The sequence below is a fragment of the Peromyscus eremicus genome, chromosome 7 (genome assembly GCF_949786415.1).
Source record: "Peromyscus eremicus chromosome 7, PerEre_H2_v1, whole genome shotgun sequence".
NCBI classification, from domain to species: Eukaryota; Metazoa; Chordata; class Mammalia; order Rodentia; family Cricetidae; genus Peromyscus; species Peromyscus eremicus.
The window spans coordinates 4883323-4896620 of NC_081422.1; the positions used below are offsets into that span (position 1 = coordinate 4883323).

Consider the following 13298-nt stretch of genomic DNA (forward strand, 5'->3'; position numbering starts at 1 on the left):
TTGAAATACAAAGAAAAAAGTAAGAAAATTGAACCACTTCTTTAACTGCAAGTTGTTAATCCTATTAAACAGCTGGGTAAAGACTCAGCAACCAGTTGGAGCATCTGGTTCTTCTAGCAGAGTAGTTTTAAATATGAACAAAATATCTGACTAATAAGCATACTTCAAGCTTTACAGACTTGGAAAAGTAAAACATGTCTTAAAACTAACACTAAAGATGATTCTTAACCCAGACTTTAGCATTCCGTTTTGTTTGGTCCTCAGGGGCCCAGCTCAAAAGCCCAGTAAACTGCATCGCTCATCTCTAGCAGTGCTCTGAACCACCCAGCAAATAAGCCATTTTTACCTCTCAAAAGTAGGGTGAGTGCCTGGGTAAGATGAAGGGCATGTTACACTTGAGGCAAGTCCTTGACAATTAAGGAACTAGATAGAGTAGGAAAGAAATGCACCACCACCCCAGCCTTCCACACACTGCTCGATGTATTTAACCATTCCTTACATACTATGAAATGGAGCTCTGTGCACATTAATCTCATGTATAGAAAATGTAGATCGTCCCTGTGCTCCACATGTATGCATCACCTGAACCTGCAGACAAAAAGTTCTTCTCCTCTTGCTTCCACCAAGCATTTGGTGAGTTCGTAAACTCTCTACCATTGGGCTTTATTTTTATGTCCATGATGTAAGATATTTAGCAAAGTTCTTTATAAATTTTCTCATCCAGAAGTTGGAAAATGATCAGTTGAAGTTCATTCTCATAGGCTGATATATGGAGAACATATCTGTGAGAGTTACATTTTAAGTTTTAATTACTATGCCTAAGAGATCCATGAAATAAAAATGCCTCTGATCTGTAAGCCCCTTGCCCAAGGACAGATAGTTCCTGAAATGCTGGCGACTATTGTTTATGGGAGATAACAAATTAGATGCTTTCACTCCCCTAAACAGGTTTGTTTGACCTATCTGCACGACGGGATGTGTTTGATCACTTGTGGGTAGGAGGGACGTAGGCAGGAAACACACTGACTGGACCTGATGGGAAATGCAATGAATTATGGGTTTTCCTTCTTAAGCCCTTGCCATACTTGATTCTGGGCCATTTCCCAAGAACCTGGGTATGGACCTGGCCAGAGCCCATCCACCGGGCCAGTATTTAATTCAAACTTGCTTCAAATTTGGCTTTAAACTGTGGTAGTGGTCTTCTTCTCGATCAGTGGGATTAACAGTGTCAAATGAGAAAAGGTAAGTACAGAGAGTCTCGCACTTTCTTTGTCCCGTGTGGTTTCCTTGAGGGCCCGCGACCAGGTATGGAAAGAAACCACCTTTGAAACAAGCGTGAAGAAGGCTGTGTTGACAGCTTTCTCTGCAGATCTGAGCAAGTGAAACAATAAAAACATAAAATATATGTTTGAATTTCCTCTTGCCTGAGAAAAAAAGAAAAATTTATCATAAGTTTTGCACTGTTCATGAGTAGACTCTTCAGACATTGGCTGTGGACAGAAAAGGCTGGGGAATTGCTAAAAGCTATCGTTAGCATGCTGGTCAAAACATCTTAAACTTTAATTCTTTATTTACTTATTAAACATTAATCTATCCGAAGTCACAGAGAAATAAGAATGCACTTGTTACTGACCTAAATCACTTTGAATCTGATCTAAAAAGGATGAGAAAGAAAGACAGGGAGGGAGGGAGGGAGGGAGGGAGGGAGGGAGGGAGGGAGGGAAGAAGGCCCCAAACGTACTTTAGTGCTCCTTTAGGACGGTTTCCAGAGCAGGAAAGTCTTCCCTCCAACCCTGTTATGGCTTCTGTGGGGGGGTTCATTGCTTCCTTAACCAGAAATACAGGTTTAATACTAAACTTGAGGTCTGCTCATTTGGGGCCCACTTTTTTTTTTTTTTTTTTTTTTGCTTACAGAATTAAATTTGATCAGTAAAAGTAGGAAATGCGTTTATTTCCAAGGCTGCCTCGTGTTCTTCATTTCCTTTTTCATTTGCATGTGTTTGAACTTGTGCCTGTAGGTACTTAATGGCAGCACATGAATGCAGTGCCTGCAAGGGCCGAAAAGAGGGCGTCGGCTTCTCTGGAACTGGAGTTAAAGATGAATGGGAGCCTCTGTGGGGTTCTAGAAACTGAACCGGGATCTCTGCAAGAGCAGCCAGTGCTCTTAACTGCCGGGCCTCTCTCCAGCCCTGTTTTTGTTTTTCAGTTGAGTCCAGGCTTTCATGTTTTCTGAGTTACTTTTAAAAACTTAGGGGCAGATCTCGTCGCTACAGCAGATCACTTGCAGCAGCCTGCCCTCCCTCACTGACCCCACTCCTTGGGGACTCGACCAGACTTCACAGCAGACCCAGCTGTCCACTTTCCTGGGGACCCTCTCAGCACCTCCCCCTTCTAGCCCATTTCAACTCCTCTGTGTCAACCACCGATAGCTAGAAAGACTCTCTACCTGGGATCCCCAGTAGCCACACCAGACATGGACTCAGGTAGGCGATTCCCACTCTCCTTCCTGTCCTCCAGCACAGTCTCTTTGGTCTCATCCCCGACTCTGCAGCAGACCACCGGCAGGGATCTGTCCTCCCACCCTACCTCTAATCCCTGCGGACTTTGCCAAACCTTGTGGTTGACCCAGCTTTCCTATTTCCTGAGGATCTTCTCAGTCCCCTCTTCAAGCCCATTCCCATTTCTTCCTGTCAGCCCCCAACACCTAGAAATACGTACTGCCCGGTGGCCACACCTAACTAACTCAGAAGCACTCCCTACCAGACAGCCCACAGCAACCACACTTTCCTAAGATGCAGAGAGGGCAACAAAAAACCAGAAACACCCAACCAACAAAGGCAAGACCAGGTATCAACACTCAGAATCACAATCACTCTAAACCCAGAAGCCAGTGCAAAAACACAATCATCAACACCCAAGACAAAAAGTCTCTACTACAGCCGGGCGGTGGTGGCGCACGCCTTTAATCCCAGCACTCGGGAGGCAGAGCCAGGTGGATCTCTGTGAGTTCGAGGCCAGCCTGGACTACCAAGTGAGTTCCAGGAAAGGCACAAAGCTACACAGAGAAACCCTGTCTCGAAAAACCAAAAAAAAAAAAAAAAAAAAAAAAGTCTCTACTACAACCCAGCAAACCCACTACTGTAGACCCCAAGAAATACAATATAGTCAAAGCAGAAACAAGGACTTCAAAATAGCTAACATGAGTATGTTCAAGAACCTTAAAAAGGTTGTGAATAAATCCTTAATGAAGTCTGTGAAAAGACAAACATGTAGTGGAATAAAATAATAAAAACGATCAATGACATGAAAGTAGAAATAAATCACTTAAGAAAACCCAAACTGAGACAAAACTGGACATGAAAAGTTGGGGGAGTCAAACAAAAACCTGGCTAGTCTCAGAATATAAGACATGGAAGAGAGAATCTCAGGCACTGAAAACAGGATGGAAGAAATGGATACCTCAGTCAAAGGAAATAATAAATCTGAAAAACAAAACCCAAGCACAAAACATCCAGGATATCTAGAACACTAACAAAAGACCAAATCTATGAATAGTAATAGAAGAAAAAGAAGAAACTCAGGTCAAAAGCACAGAAGATATTTTCAACTACACCATAGAGGAAAATTTCCCTAACCTGAAGCAGGAGATGCCTATCAAGATACAAGAAGCTTACAGAACACCAAATAAACTGGGTCAGAAAAGAAACTATCCTCAGTACATAATAATCAAAGCACTAAATGTACAGAACAAAGAAAGAATATTAAAAGCTGCAAGAGACAAAGACCAAGCAACATATAAAGGTAGATCTGTTAGAGTAACACCTGACTTCTCACTGGAAACTAACAGCCACAAAGACCTGGACAGATGTGCTGCAGACTCTTAAGAGACCACAGATACCAGCCCAGGCTACTATACCCAGCAAAATTTTGAATCACAATAGATGAAGAAAGAAAAATATTTCAAAACAAAATTAAGTTTAATCAGTATCTATCTACAACTCCAGCTCTACAGAAGGAGCTAAGAGAAAAACTTCAATCTGATCAGGTTAACCACATCCTAGTAAACAAAAGAAATAAATCAAATCAAATCAAATGAGAGGCGGGGGAACTCATACCATTACAAGAAAATAAAAGTGGAGGAGGCCCCACGCAGTGCTGCCAATGCCCCGATGGAGAAGCTGAGGTCAACATCTAATTTGAAATATTAAAAGTGGATACAAAACTATTTCCGAAATGCAGACAATTAAGTGTGTTGTTGGTGGTGATGGTGCTGTTGGTAAAACATGTCTCCTGATATCCTATACAACAAACAAATTCCCGTCGGAATATGTGCCAACTGTTTTCGACAACTATGCGGTCACAGTTACGATTGGTGGAGAGCCGTATACTCTTGGACTTTTTGATACTGCAGGGCAGGAGGGTTATGACAGACTGCGACCGCTGAGTTACCCACAAACAGATGTTTCTCTAGTATGTTTTTCAGTAGTTTCTCCATCCTCATTTGAAAATGTGAAAGAAAAGTGGGTGCCTAAGATAACACCACTGTCCAAAGACTCCTTTCTTGCTTGTTGGGACCCAAATTGATCTCAGAGATGATCCCTCTACTCTTGAGAAACTTGCCAAGAGCAAACAGAAGCCTATCACTGCAGAGACTGCTGAAGAGCTGGCCCGGGATCTGAAGGCGGTCAAATATGCGGAGTGCTCCGTCCTCACACAGAAAGGACTGAAGAATGCATTTAATGAAGCAATATTGGTTGCCCTGGAGCCTCCAGAACCGAAGAAGAGCCACAGGTGTGTGCTGCTATGAACGCCTCTCCAGAACCCTTTCTGCACATGTCCTCATACTAAAAGATGTTTAAATCAAACTAAAGATTAAAAATTAAAATTCGTTTCTGCAATAATGACAAATGCCCTGCACCTACCCACATGCACTCATGTGAGACAAGGCCCATTGGTATGCCCCCCTCCCAGTAATAGTTAATTTTGAATAATTGTGTATTGTCTGAAAAGTGATGAGTATTAGTTTTTGTTTCCTTGTTTAAAAAAAAATCCCAATCAATGCTTTGTGGGGTTTTTTTTGTTGTTGTTGTTGTTTTTTGTTTGTTTAAAAGCAAGGCAAGCTTGTGATGACTTTGTAACAGACTAATTTGAATTGTCAAAGCTGCTCCCTGGTTCCATTTTGGAGAGTAATCTGGGGCATCTTAGGTCCCCCGCACCCAAGCTCTTCTCTCCTTTGGGTGTGTGTTTCTTAGTCTTGTTTTTTAAAATTTGTTAACCAGTGGACAGCCCTTAGGGAGAAGGACAGATTATTTCCCACTCCCCAGGTGTAGTTTAGCAAATGTGTCCCCACCTGGTGCTCTTAGGAAGGAGTGTAGAAATGCCTCGTTTAATAACATACTCCGTCTTGAAAGTTGCCTTTTCTCTCCACCCTTGAGTGGGTCCAGTCTTGGATGAAACTCATGAAGGTGGAGGGAAGCTGTCTGGCCCCACTTTCTAGGATGCACTCTGTATGTGACTGTGACTTTCAAGGGTGTGTGTTTGCCATTTGCTGATTTGGGAAGGAGGATAATTTCTAACTTCTTTCATTGATAAATGAAAAAAGTATTGCACCTTTTGAAACACACCAAATGGACTGAGTTCCTAATTTAAAAAGAAGTTCTTTTGCTCCTATCAAAAAAAAGAAAAAGAAAAAAGAAAAGAAAAGGAATCAAACACTGCTCATTGATAACTTTCAACATCAATGGTCTCAATTTCCCAATAAAAAGACACACACTAACAGACTAGATTTAAAAACAGAATCTATCTTTCTGCTGCATCTAAGAAACACACCTTACCATAGAGGCCAGGCATCACCTCAGGGTAAAAGGATGAAAAACTACCCAAGTAAATGGACCCAAGAAGCAAGCTGGTATAGTCATTTTAATATCTGACAAAATAGGCCGGGCGGTGGTGGCGCACGCCTTTAATCCCAGCACTCGGGAGGCAGAGCCAGGTGGATCTCTGTGAGTTCGAGGCCAGCCTGGGCTACCAAGTGAGTCCCAGGAAAGGCGCAAAGCTACACAGAGAAACCCTGTCTCGAAAAACCAAAAAAAAAAAAAAAAAAAAAAAAATCTGACAAAATAGACTTCAAACCAAACTAATCAGAAGAGATGAGGAAGAATGCTACCTACTCCTCAAAGGAAAAGTCCACCAGGTGCAATTCTTAACATCTATGCTCCAAACACAAGGACACCCACATTCATAAAAGAAACACTACTACAGTTTAAATCACAGAGTGACCCTCACACAGTGACAGTGGGAGACTTCAGTACCCCACTCTCACCAATGGACAGGTCATTCAGATAAAAACTAAACAGAAAAATGCTGGCGTTAACTGATGTCATAAATCAAATGGACCTAACCGATATTTAGAGTATATCACCCAAACATAAAATAATACACCCTCTTCTTAGCAGGTCATGGGACTTTATACAAAACTGACCACATATTTGGACACAAAGCAAGTCTCTACAGATACAAGAAAATTGAAGTAACATCCTGTGTCAGATCTGACCACCATGATTAAAGCTGGATGTGAACAGCAGAAACAGCAGAGAGCCTATGAACTCATCGGAACTGAACAACTCTCTACTGGATGAATCAATACAGAAATTAAGAAAGAAATTGAAAATGTTTTAGAATTGAGTGAAACTGAAAACGCGACATACTCAAATCTATGGCACACAATGAAGGTAGTTCTAAGAGGAAAGTTCATAGCAACACACACACACACACACACACACACACACACATACACACACACAGAGACATACACAAAAGGAGAAGATATTTCATACTAGTAACTTAATATCACATCTGAAAGATCTAGAACAAAAAGAAGAAATCATACCCAAAAAGAGTGGATAACAAGAAATAATCAAACTCAGGGCTGAAATCAACACAATAGAAACAGCAAACAAAAACAACACAAAGAATTGATGGAACAAAGAGCTGATTCCTTGAGACAAACAGTAAGAAGGACAAACCCTTAGCCGAATTAACTAAGAGGTGGAGAGAGAAGATCCAAACTAACAAAATTAGAGATGAAAGGGGGCGGAACAACAGACACCAAGGGAGTCCAGATCCCGAGGACACACTTTGAAGACCTGTGCTCCGCCAAACTGGAAAACCTAAAATAAATGAATACATCCCTTGAGGTATTCCACCTACCCAAATTAAATCCAGATAATATACACAATTTAAACAGACCAATAACCCCCAGTGGACTGGAAGCAGTCATTAAATGTCCCCCAACTGGAAAAAAATCAGAGCCAGGTGGATTCAGCACAGAATTCTACCAGATGAAAGAAGAATTAAAAAACTTCATGCCAATATTCCTCAAAACACTCTGCAAAAGAAACAGAAGGAACATCGCCTTTCAAGAGCCCACAGTTATCCTGACACCTGAGCTACAATGAGCTCAGTGATACTTTTGGAGGATTTTGTCTCATATTGCTTTGTCTGGGCTTATTTTAAACCAGTGGGTCTTTTGCTCATATAGTATAGTTTCCAGTTTTGTGTTTTATGGGATTTCTGGGAGAGTCAAGGGTGTGTCTGCACCTGCATGTGTTTTTTTCTGAGTGTTTGCTTGTTTTGTCCTGTTCCTGTTTGTTTGTTTTTATTTTATTATTTTTTTAGATGCCTGTTTGTTTTTTAATGAAAGAGAGAAAGGAAGTGTAGATTTGGAAAAGTGTGGATGCTATGGAAGGAGTTTGGGGAGGAGAAACCATGATCAGACTATATTGTATGGAAAAAATCTATTTTCAATACAAATTAAAACAATTACAGGCGGAGGCTGGGGAAGAAGGCTAAGTGGGTAAGAGCACTCGTCGCTCTCGCGGGTCTCTCACTGGTCTGGATCCCTGGAAACTGCCCAAGATCTGCCTGTCTCTGACTCCCCAGTTCTAGAACTACACCTGGCCAGCACAGCCACCACACCTGGCTTTGCGCGCTTAAACTCAAGGCCTCAAGTCAAGCCGTCTCCTGACGCTCCTGTAGGTAAGTCCTGCCAACTGGCTCGCTACGCTGGACATGGATAGAATGGTTTCTTTAATCCAGCAGTTCTCCACCTGTGGGTCACAACCCTTTTGGGGGCTGCATATCAGATGTCCTACATGTCAGATATTAACATCATGATTCATAACTAGCAAAATTACAGTTATGAAGCAGCAATGAAATAATTTTATGGCTGGGGGTCACCACAATAGGAAGGTTGAGGACCACTGCTCTGGTCTAACATTGGCCCCAGCATGTGAGTTACTGTTTTCAAATGTAGAGAGGGTGCTTGGGGAGGCAATTTTTCTCACTTAAAGCCAAATGTCATGTTAGAATCCGAAGCTTGTGTCATGTTGTTCACAGTCTTCTGAACATGAAGGCTCTCCAGAGTCACGGCTGGCACTCACCACCACCACAGGCAGAACAGGAGCCCACCACTCACGAATCTGCTTCCTATGAGAAGCTGACTTTCCCGTTCACCCTTGAACTTGCAGCAGAACCCAGCAGGCTCCATTGCAATGAGTTTCCTGGTTCTTTTGCAATGCATTTCACCAGTGTTCTGATTGCATTACTGCCGTGGTTTCTTTTCTCAACACGTGTAAAAAAAAAAAGCACACTACATTTCCCATTAAGCAACCCTGCAACACTGTAAAGGACAACTGAGGGTAGACCCCAACTCCAAGGTCCATTTGTGAAGACGTTCCTGCAGAACACAATTACCAAAGCGGCTCTGGAGAACTCAAGCGGAACTCAGCTCTCCAGCCATGACAAAGCCGTTGTTACCTTGCAGTCTGTGTAGTTGTCTGCCCATACCCACAGCCTCACAAGATCCAGCCCAGAATTAGCATGCCCTGTAGAAATAGGTGGGGAGGGTCACTCAACCCTTACCTGATACCCTAGCCGCTCAGTCCCTCCCATGCCAGCCCCTTCAGCAGCTGCATACCATCTGGCCCTAGATGCATGTGGTTCCCGAAGGTCCTGGAAAACTAAGTGGGCAGGGGCAGGCTCCACTAACACACCGTTCAAGAGATCTCCATCGTGCTCTGGTAGAACTTGTCAGTGAGGCCCCTGTTTGGGGTCGTCCATATTCCTATAAGTAAGCCTCACCCCTGCTCGTGCAGGGAACCCCTCACCCCTGCTCCTGTAGGGAACCCTTCACCCCTGCTCCTGTAGGGAACCCTTCACCTCTGTTCCTGTAGGGAACCCCTCACCCCTGCTCCTGTAGGGAACCCTTCACTCCTGCTCCTGTAGGGAACCCCTCACCCCTGCTCCTGTAGGGAACCCCTCACCCCTGCTCCTGCATAAAACTCCTTACCCCTGCTCCTGCATAAAACTCCTTACCCCTGCTCCTGTAGGGAACCCCTCACCCCTGCTCCTGTAGGGAACCCCTCACCCATGCTCCTGCATGGAACCCCTCACCCCTGCTCCTGTAGGGAACCCCTCACCCCTGCTCCTGCATGGAACCCCTTACCCCTGCTCCTATAGGGAACCCCTTACCCCTGCTCCTGTAGGGAACCCCTCACCCCTGCTCCTGTAGGGAACCCCTCACCCCTGTTCCTGTAGGGAACCCCTCACCCCTGCTCCTGTAGGGAACCCCTCACCCCTGCTCCTGTAGGGAACCCCTCACCCCTGCTCCTGTAGGGAACCCCTCACCCCTGCTCCTGTAGGGAACCCCTCACCCCAGTTCCTGTAGGGAACCCCTCACCCCTGTTCCTGTAGGGAACCCCTCACCCCTGCTTCTGTAGGGAACCCCTCACCCCTGCTCCTGTAGGGAACCCCTCACCCCTGTTCCTGTAGGGAACCCCTCACCCCTGCTCCTGTAGGGAACCCCTCACCCCTGCTCCTGTAGGGAACCCCTCACCCCTGCTCCTGTAGGGAACCCCTCACCCCAGTTCCTGTAGGGAACCCCTCACCCCTGTTCCTGTAGGGAACACCTTACCCCTACTCCTGTAGGGAACCCCTCACCCCTGCTCCTGTAGGGAACCCTTCACCCCTGCTCCTGTAGGGAACCCTTCACCCCTGCTCCTGTAGGGAAGCCCTCACCCCTGCTCCTGTAGGGAACCCCTTACCCCTGCTCCTGTAGGGAACCCCTCACCCCTGCTCCTGTAGGGAACCCTTCACCCCTGCTCCTGTAGGGAACCTCTCACCCCTGTTCCTGTAGGGAACCCCTCACCCCTGTTCCTGTAGGGAACCCCTCACCCACACTCTTATAGGTAAGTCTTACCAACTGGCTCGCTATGCTGGACATGGATAGACTTGTTTCTTTAATCCAGCAGTTCTCCACCTGTGGGTCACAACCCTTTTGGGGGTTGCATATCAGATGTCCTACATGTCAGATATTAACATCATGATTCATAACTAGCAAAATTACAGTTATGAAGTAGAAACAGAATAATTTTATGGTTGGGGGTCACCACAATATGAGGCACTGTATTAAAAGGTCACAGGAAGGTTGAGGACCACTGCTCTAGTCATTGGCCCCATCTGCAGTGGACAGACATTTGTTCACATCTCAGAAAAAGTAACAACATTGCTGAAGCTCGACCCTCTGCTCACAGTACAAGTGACTGAAAACACTGTTTTGCAGAGGTTTTGTGTAGAACTGGATTGTAGGGATATTCAAGAAGTTATTTAAAGTTTGCATTTTACTAATTTTTTTTTTGTATGTCCATGATCTTGTTTGGTTCTCAACTCTTCAGATGAAGAAAACACAGGGAGTGATCCTTCCACCCAGTGGCAGAGGAGAAAACTAACTTCACCAACAGCAAAGATGAGATCTGTATCTCCACACCTTGACTGGCGGCCATCTTCTTCTTCTTCTTCAGTTCTTGACCATAAAGCAGTGTCTGCCTTCCAGTTTGTACTTCTGTTGTTGTTGTGGATTGTTTATTTCAGCCTCTGTGACACCCCCCACCAGGCTTGAATGTAGGGGGTGTGCCTTTGGCTTCTGTATATTCAGTACAGTACCTGTCCTAGTTAGCTCTCGATGTCGGCTTGACACAGCCTGGAGTCAGCGGAGAGGAAGGCCTCCGCTGAGAAGTGTGTCGATCAAGTTAGCCTGTGGGCATGTCTGTGAGGCATTGCCTTGATTATTAATTAATGCAGGAAGACCCAGCCACTGTAGGTGGCACCATCCTTAGATGGCCGTAGAGAAGAAAGTTAGCTAAGCATGAGAGTGTGCCAGCCAGAGAGGAAGCCAGCACACAGTGTTCAATCTCCTGCTTGAATTTTTTTCTCCTGGACTCCCTCAATGACAATGACTTACGCGCAAGTGTAAGACAAATAACCCCTCTCCTCCCCAAGTAGCTTCTGGTCAGAACTTTTATCATAGCAACAGAAATGAAACCATGATACTGGCCAAGACCAAGACGGCCTCAGGAGTGTGGAATAAGAGGAGCACATGTTGGGATGAAATGAGTAATTCCATGGCCCTGCTTGTGTCTTCCTGCTCCCTGTATTTGTTCCGATAAGCGATCGCCTACACAGTATCAATGGTGATTGGAAATTTTAAAATAACAAATGACTGCCTTATGTAGTCCAAAAAGAAGACAGTGCATACACGTAAAATTTAAAACCGAAAGGCATAACTGCCTTGCAAGGCCTTCCAAGGACTTTGTTTTTTTTTTTTTTTTTTTTTTTTTTTTTTTTTTAAAAGATTTATTTATTTATTATGTATACAGAAGAGGGTGCCAGATCTCATTACAGATGGTTGTGAGCCACCATGTGGTTGCTGGGACTTGAACTCAGGACCTCTGGAGGAGCAGTCGGTGCTCTTAACCTCTGGCACCAGACAGCGGAGGCTGGCCGTATGAACACTCTTCTGAAGTTTGCTGCAGAAGCTGGAGCCCAGTGCTGCCACCCAGTGGTCGTGATCAGAACCAAGACTCTCCCGCCCTGACCTGAGCTGGTCCCTGCGCCTCCAGGGGAGCCTGGCCCTTGTGCCAACGCCTTCAAGCTGAGGCAAGCACAGCCTCCCCTAGGCTGAAGCTGTTGACCCTAGGCTGTGCAGGAGTTGGCCTGGGCTGCAGGGCCCTTTTCTTAATCCACAGCTCAGCTGTTCTTGGCTTCCACCTCAGGACGGTGACCTTGACGCTTTGCTTCATGCCTGTATGAGAGAAGCTGAAAGTATGCTTACTTAATGCTACACTTACAACATCTGGTTTGATTTCCCCTGGTCTTCTTCAGCTGCTGACAGTGACCACCCCCTCTATGCAAGAGTGTGTTGACCAAGCTATTCCAGCTAAACCGCCGCAACTCTACAAAGGAAAACCCTTGGTGCCTGTACTCTGTGAACAGGGTGCTTCTTTCTCTTTGCACTTAGCTCTTTTAAAGCGGAGGTTCTTAATCCCTGATGCAGTGAGACTCAACAGAAAGAAAGGACCAATTATGAGTCAAAATCTGGGGTGAGGGGGGTGAGAAGTTTCTAGCAAGTTCTCAAAAGTGCTCTTTCTCCTCTCGCTTTCTTTCAATGGCACTCACTTCTGAAATGGCCATTTGTAAATATTAGTGCATCGAAATTACCTAGAGGGCTCGCTTAAGACAAGCACAACTGATCCCCCGTGGCTAGATTTTCTGATTCAGTCAGTCTTGAGTGAATTCCAGAATCTGCATCTTTAACAGGTTTCCCAAATAGAATTATTTGAATTCTGAATTTCCCACAAAGCTCTCAGGAAGTAAAGACTTGCTCCCAATGCCAGATGTATCTGTAAGACCAGTACAAAGCTTCTCTTCCTCTCCATACAGATACACATATGTATATATCTCCTTTAAGAGATGGCTTCTAGCAGAAGCAATCCTCATCACTGGGAACACGCCTTTGGAGATCAGACTTTGTGGACACTATGGTTGGTGCCATTCCAGCCCATCAGTACTGTCCCCTTTCGGCCCTCTAGCTCCATGGTGGCCACAGTAGTAAAGCTCTGAGAAGATGAAGAGCAAGGAAACAGGTGGGGAGCCCCCAGATGTCTGACTCTTCTTGGGGCCGACTCTGAGTGTGGTGCCCCCAGACCTTTGATTCTTCTTGGGGTTCACCATCAGTATCACTTCAGGCTCTAGATGAAGGCCGCAAGCTTCCACCCAGGCAGTCTCCCATCCAAATGTCCTGCTTAAATGCCACGTTTGTAAAGTTGAAGCCAGCCTCACATTCACCTTGGCTCCTTCACAAACAGCCACGCAGTCCCTACAGACAGTGGGCAGTTGTTAGGGGTGGGGTCTTGGCTGGTGTCAAGACTCTACAAGCATGAGTGATTGCAGCCGGTTGTGAA

At 45.1% G+C, this 13298-nt stretch overlaps 1 pseudogene; it reads left to right on the forward strand.

Moving 5' to 3' along the window:
• Positions 1-4177: 4177 nt before the first annotated feature.
• Positions 4178-4807, forward strand: LOC131914049 (cell division control protein 42 homolog; annotated as a pseudogene).
• Positions 4808-13298: the final 8491 nt, after the last annotated feature.